Here is a 6,972-nt window from a genome sequence, read left to right as displayed (position 1 = left end):
TATCCTCAAAAGAATTAGAGTCCTATCTAAATTCCAATCTCCTAAATTGTATCATATGTTCGCTAGACCCAAAAAGTGAGGCAGCTAATATGACCAATAAGAGCTTCATCCTGGACTTGGATCAATGGGCAAGAAAATATATACCCCATCCCACAATGATTTGGTCTTGGGTTATAAGTTTTCAAAAGTTCCATTACCATGAGTTCTAAGTGGCGCTCTGTCCTGTGTATACGCATGGAGATAATGCATATATCTTCAAGCCTGTTGGTGAGACGGATACAGGTCCCCAGGCTCCCCCTGTATTATCGGCATGGGAACGATGTACGAAGCTCCAATGTAGTTTGTAATCCGACGGATCAAGTCAGTTATGGGACTTCCTTATGTCCATCTCAATTCGTACACCAATTCCCCGAATGGAAATTTTCGCGTTGAGCCTCCCCCAATTCGTACAAGGTACAAATTAGGGCACGTTTGATCTTTCAGTATGTTATACATTGGGAATTGGAGTAGTCTAACGAGGGGAGGAAGAGGGAAGAAGAGGAATTGCCCAGACGGTCAAAAGTTGTAGGAATCTGGGTAAAAAAATTTCAAAAAATCTTGTAGAGGTAGTGTTTGAATAGTATTTTTGATGGTGGAAATGGATTCAGCACCATCAAAAAATATTTAAGACACCTAAAATTTTGAAATTTTAAAGTTTAACAACTATAACTTAGATTTACAAAAATCCTTACCAAATTTATGAGAATTTCCATAACTTTAAGGGCAACTCCTCGTTAGGGATTTGGACAACATTCAAAGAATTGGATTGGAATAAATTCAGGGAATTCACTATTATGATGGTTTGCCCTGTATAGCTGTCACCATGAACAAAGGAGTGCGGTCTGAGCTCAGTTTGCTAGTGTATTTCATACAATCATTCCAGCTTTGTGTACCATGGGAAATTGTTAGTCACATGCATATGCAAAAATCTTGTTCTATGTTTTATTGTTTCTCTGGTGCAAAGACCTCTGTTGTACGTTTTAAGGCGGTTTGTTTCAGAGCATGGAAGATACTTCATTCTGTTATGTGGATGGAAATTGTCCACAATTGGAAAGTCAGGCCAGGACCAGCGGCCTTTTGTATGTCTTTTTAATTAATTTTGAAGTTCTTGTCCTGGCAAACATTTCTTTGATGTCTATGCTGTGTGGGAGCTGGAGATGAGAAGAACTCTGTTTCACAAAAATCTGGAGGCAGGTAGTGATCCCATGCTCCCATCATTTCATGTTCTTACGAGAACTGGTCCGAGACTGGGAGACGTATTGAGCGTTTCAATCTTAGCCCTTTATGCTTTTTTCATCTTCTGTTATGATCTGAGCTAGAATATCAGGGATCGTGGTCTGGGTGTGGGAAAACAGGTGAAGCTCCATTATCAGTAGATTTGAACACTTGAGCAGTTGAGAAGGAGAAGTGTCAAAGTAATTATAAAAATCCCTGGCAATGCTGGGGCATTCTGGCAACTGTAAATGATGCAACAGTTGCAGAATAAATTACAGCACTTCAATTGAAATATACCCAACTGGTTTAGAGTGTTACATTTACAATGGCTGAAACATTCATTCAAAATTGATCAAGGCGTAGCTGAAACATCACTCTATAAACATAAAAAATATTACCATGACTAAAAAAGTTTAGCTTTTAAGACTGATCCGATTAATTGTCCATAGAAATATTTCTATTTACAGAAATATCGAAAACAGATATGATAACACTCCTGAAATCAAATCAAATCAGTCCCACTAATACTTACAGAGCCCAGGAGGCGCAATCTATTACAATACTCCACAAATGACCGAAAACTAAGCAAATGGAAAAGCCAAGCAAAATGTACAACGCTTCTCCACAAGTGACCCAAAACTAAATCAAATGAAAGAAAGCAGAATGGCACAGGGCCACTCCGATCTATTAGAATCGAGATCTACCATTCATCATTCAATCAATTCTTCTGGGCTCTCTGCCGGCGACAATAAATAATTAAACGGAAGGGAGAGGTTTGTTGCTGCAGTGGAGTCATATGTGTCCAGAACCAATTGAGCATTCTTTTGAAGGTCTCACTAGATTCTCCAATTCTGTTCTTTTTTTCATCAGAGCAATTATTCTTTTGCATTAAGCACGCAAGTTCTTCAACATATGCCCAGACACACCAGTCCTGAGTGAGCGTCGTGGGTGCTTGCCATTGCTTGTTCTCATCATACTCTTCCAACCACAAGTTCTGTAACGACTAGGCCTCCCGTAGAATCCTGAGTCCTCCTTTTTGCCTAATCTGCAATAATTAGCGATGTCCAGGGGCTCAACTAGTGGCCTGTGCTGAGTGAACCATATTATCCACTCTTTCCTGCACTGGAAATCATCGGGTAATTCGTCCTCATCGAACTTGTACTGGATGATCTCGTCCCACCAGCCTGCAAGCTCCAGCCTCTTGAGATTCGCCTGGAAGTCCACATTACCTCGTTGCTTCTTTTTGAAAGCGTCATAGTATCGGGTCTCATTTCCCCGACATTGTAAGTGATATTCTTCTAGCTCTTCCATCGGGGTTTCCATCTTTTTGGGGGATTCCTTCTCCAAAATGGACATGTTCTCCATCTGCTGCTTCAGAACTTGTCCTGCTGCTCTCAGGGAAGGACTTGCCTGGCAATTCTGCACAGATTTTTTCCACCCACTTATATGGATACTGGAAATAGCTACAATAATATTACTTTTCACAATAGTAATCAAATCAAGGTCAGTAACAATAATACTTGTAAAATGATTTCAGACAAGTTAGGCCCAACGTACACCAATACTTTCAGAGTGAGCCCAAACTAAATCAAATGAAAAAGCTAACACAATTTACAACAATACCCCACAAGTGAGCCCAAACTTAGTCAAATGAAAAGGAAGCAGAATGCCAGGGAGACACTTCGAATGATTAGTTCGAAATCTATCTATGATTCAATAAATAGGACGGATATAATCATGCGAGTACCCATGAATGAATGATGTATCAACACTGTAAATCCAGATTATCATAGGATTACTACTATTTTATATTACAGGCCAGAGAAAAAAAAATTGCAACAAGGCTTACGGCAGCTATCAAGGCGTTATTGGGACTTATTTTGGCTGTGCTGCTGTACTTTACAACAACAACAACCGAACAACGCTAGAGTACAGTGCTGACAAACTCAGCAATGCCCTCTGGGAGGGCTTCTTCCATAGGTGTGTCAGTGGAACCCAGAAAGTCCCGTGCACTCTGCATGGATCTCTTCCAACAAGGCAACAGTGCCTCCAAGCGCTTATGCACATTTATGCAAGGGGCCAACAAGACTCTAGAGAAGACATCACGTCCTAGAACCACATGACATAACTGATCCCCCCACCTCTTGCGACGAACTGCTCGTGCTACAACTTCATCACCAACCAGAGGGAAGCCAAATGTGATGCAGAAAATAGATTTAGGGTTGCCGGGCTGCAGCTGTTTATTCAACATGCATAGCGTGGCCAAAGAAGCAATAGCCCATCCCCGGTGAACCCCACGGTCTTCCCCCTTTCATATTACAATTTAGCAACAACAATCAATATGACAAGATAGGGTTTAGGGTTTGATATGCTCGTGGAAGTTGAATGCGCAATCAGACTCGACTTCGAACTTGGACAGTTTACAGAAATGGCCAAGCTCATCAGGTTTAGATCTACTTAACCCCAAAAGAAAGCTAGATTTTTTGTTTATGATTGATTTATATAGTCGTGCTTCCTGCTAACGAAAATTATTGTACGGATTTCCCAATAAAAGAACTGGGAACGGAAGAACCTCTTCTTGAAGAGGAGAATTGCTCCAAATGTCCAGGAATTGACTGAGAGCACCCTCATGGACAGAGGCTGGCTGGTTATTCGACCCATCTTTCATCGGCTCTATACAGTCAATATCATGAATTTCACATTCTCTGTTTTTGGTTGCTGTGGGTGCGACTACATGGGATTCAACAGAGCCCATGTCAGTCGTCACATAGGAGGGCTCATCACGTACACTGCAAGATAGCTTGCAGGCAGCCAACAACATGGCGTCCGAGAAAACAGGAAACAGAAGCTGATGGATGAAAAATCCATCCATTATTCTAACATAATACACGCACAATCCAACAAATAACAGGATCATTCAGCTAAGTAATGATGCAATACATTTGTCCATAAATAACAATGGCTGAAGAGTATTATACCTCAACTCTCAAGTGGAAGAACCTGCAATGAAAGCCGTGAGATGTATATTCCTCGGCCTGCACTTCAACGGGTGTGGGGAAGAGGAGAATGGGTATCTTATAAGGACTAACTATTGAGGGTGCAGAAAACTGACAGAAGCAAAGCTGCCGTGTGAAATTTGGCTTCTCTAAAGCCGGGGAACAACATCATTTTTTTCATCTCAATTTCCGAAAGCCTTTGAACACACGCACCACTTTATGAATTAGAACCTTCGCGGAAATGTATATATCGTTTTTATATTTAGATGCGTCACAATGTTAGCTTCCTTAGGGCCATATGGTCAAAAGTTGCTTTGTTTTTTTCCTTTAAATTTCAAAACATCCACATCACTTTATATAAATAGGAATTTCGTGGAAAATTGGGTAATAATTCTAAAGTAGTTCATCATTATCATATAGCTAGCCATCTTATGTTATTTTTATGACGGCGATAATATATTTTTATAAATAATTTAAAATTTATCTTAATTATTATTTTATGAAATATTCTCAATTTTTTTATAAAATTAACAATGTATAAAGTATAGTTAGGTATCTTTTTATTAACAATGTATATAGTATGAATTAGGTGTCTTTTTATTAATTATTTAGAATGATGTCAAATTAAAAATGGTTTTTTATAATTATTTTTTTAAAATAGATTTCAGGATTATTTTGTTAAAATTTGTTTTTTTAGATTATATTAATTTTTGTTTGTTTATTAAGTTGTGTGAGTTTTTAGATGACTATACATTTAACTTTTTGGATTGAGAAACAATGACCCATGCCAACTAAACTTGGGGATCACACTCAATCTTGGCCATGCTAACCCTTAACATGGTTGACTAATTGCCCACAAAATTTCGAACCAGTAACCCACTCCCTTAATAGTACACCCCATCACCATTTATGTCTGGGCGATTATATTAATTTTTTAATTAAAATGATTAATTCACAAAACAATATGTTAAAAAAATATTTAAATATGCATTCCATTCCTAGAATCCTTTCCTTTCAATTGAAATAATTGAGATATAAATCAACCAAACTTTAGACATATCATTAGTGACTTTGTCCTTTTCATTAATACTATTTATGACATTTGTATGATTTTGCTCAATCCCATTGTATTGTTTTGTCCATTAATACTATTATGATTTTTCTCAATCCCATTGTAGTGTTTTGTCCATTTTATTTCTATGTATTTCTCTTTGTTATTCTATTTCTCTTTGTGAGTTCTTTTAGATCATTATTTTTTCTCTTATTTTTTTCATATGTCCCAACGGGCATTAATATGAAATTTTTATCTAGCTCTCCAAACTTTTTTACGAATTTCTCATCTTTTTCAATAAATCTATAGCCATATAAGTCTTAACATAGAAAATTTTGAAATTTTCTATTGCATTTTTATAAGTACGCCAATAGGTGTTTTCTTTGTTGATTTGCGGTGGGCAAACACTATTCACCCCAGCCAATGAGAATGCTTGGATTTCGCCCTTCTGACCAATAATATTGTGACATGTGTTTGCCCTTCCACCAATATCATCTTCCCATTTGTCAAAATAAATTTCTACCCACCTGCCACCTACACCATCCTGTCGTACTTCTCTCCCTTCCGCATTTACTTTTCATGCACGTCACGCCCACCTGCAAAAAATCTATGACACGTCATCCCAACATGTGTCCTTCTAAGCAATGAAACTAAATAAAGGAGGGAAACAAGCTCTTAAAGTCTAATTGTCTGCAACTTGCAAACAATTTATGACCCAACCAGTTGATAAGAAGAAGACTAAAGATAATGCTTGCCTGGATTGCCTAGCAAATTTCTCTTTCTCTTCGCAGGAGGTGCTTGTACTCCACTGTTATGGTTGATAGGTCAATCTAGCCCATTCGCCATACCTTCAGCATTGAATTGCATTGTCTGCCATACCTGCCTACACAACATTGAATTGGACTGAGTTATGGGTGTTCACAGGCCATCCTCTACCCACAACCCATCACTTCATTCAGCTGCCAATATATTGTCAGGGGTGTCTTCTTACTTGGTGTTGTTTGAATAGGTCAAGTTTATAGTGTTGGAGTTCAAATTTCACAACATTGGGTCGATTGCTTGCTTTCTGAAAATACAAGGTAGCTTCCTCCACCTTAACTAGTAATCCCCCTGAGTTACTACTTCTGCCTTTATCATTTTCTTTAGAAACCTCTTATAAAACATTTGAATAAACATTTCGATTTTTTTTACTTTTCTATCTCTTCCAACTACTGCTCTAATAGTTTTTCTTTGCTTAACTTTGCATCTGCTTCATCAATTTACCCTTCTTGTCTGGGAGCAAGAGCATTTCTTTTAAGGCCTCATCAATTCGCCCTTCTCATCTGAGAGCAGCAACCTTGCAATTCGCCCTTCTCGCCCGAGAGCAACAACCTTTCTTTTAAGCCCCAACAGCTTCGTCTGCAGCTCTGCTTTGGTTTTTATTTTGGAAGATAATGGAGTTGCCACTGAAACATTCTTGGTAGTTTGTGTAGGATGATAAATTTCACCTTCAAAATTGTTTGTAAGCACCCTCGGTTGATCATCTTCTTGCCAACCCAAATCTTTTAGTACCTTGGCAAGTTCAGGGTCTCCCATATCTTCTTCGGTTACTTCAATCAATTCATCATCTTTATCATCTAACCTCAGAAATCTTACATCTTGCCCTGGTAATTGTAACTTTTTGTCCATGTG

The 6,972-nt window shown here is 38.4% G+C and overlaps 2 pseudogenes across 1 annotated transcript; both read right to left on the bottom strand.

The window, feature by feature from the left end:
- Positions 1-1,646: 1,646 nt before the first annotated feature.
- Positions 1,647-4,211, bottom strand: LOC149199333 (protein EDS1B-like; annotated as a pseudogene). The gene is made up of 2 exons (XR_016253765.1): positions 3,827-4,211; positions 1,647-2,673 (listed from the first exon to the last, which is right to left on the bottom strand). The product of XR_016253765.1 is annotated as a protein EDS1B-like (transcript).
- On the bottom strand, positions 2,610-3,696 carry LOC149199334 (uncharacterized; annotated as a pseudogene).
- Positions 4,212-6,972: the final 2,761 nt, after the last annotated feature.

Source organism: Pinus tabuliformis, chromosome 2_1 (genome assembly GCF_031772625.1).
Source record: "Pinus tabuliformis cultivar Carrire ecotype Pingquan chromosome 2_1, CPIR1, whole genome shotgun sequence".
Taxonomy (NCBI): domain Eukaryota; kingdom Viridiplantae; phylum Streptophyta; class Pinopsida; order Pinales; family Pinaceae; genus Pinus; species Pinus tabuliformis.
This window is presented reverse-complemented; position numbering and strand designations above follow the sequence as displayed.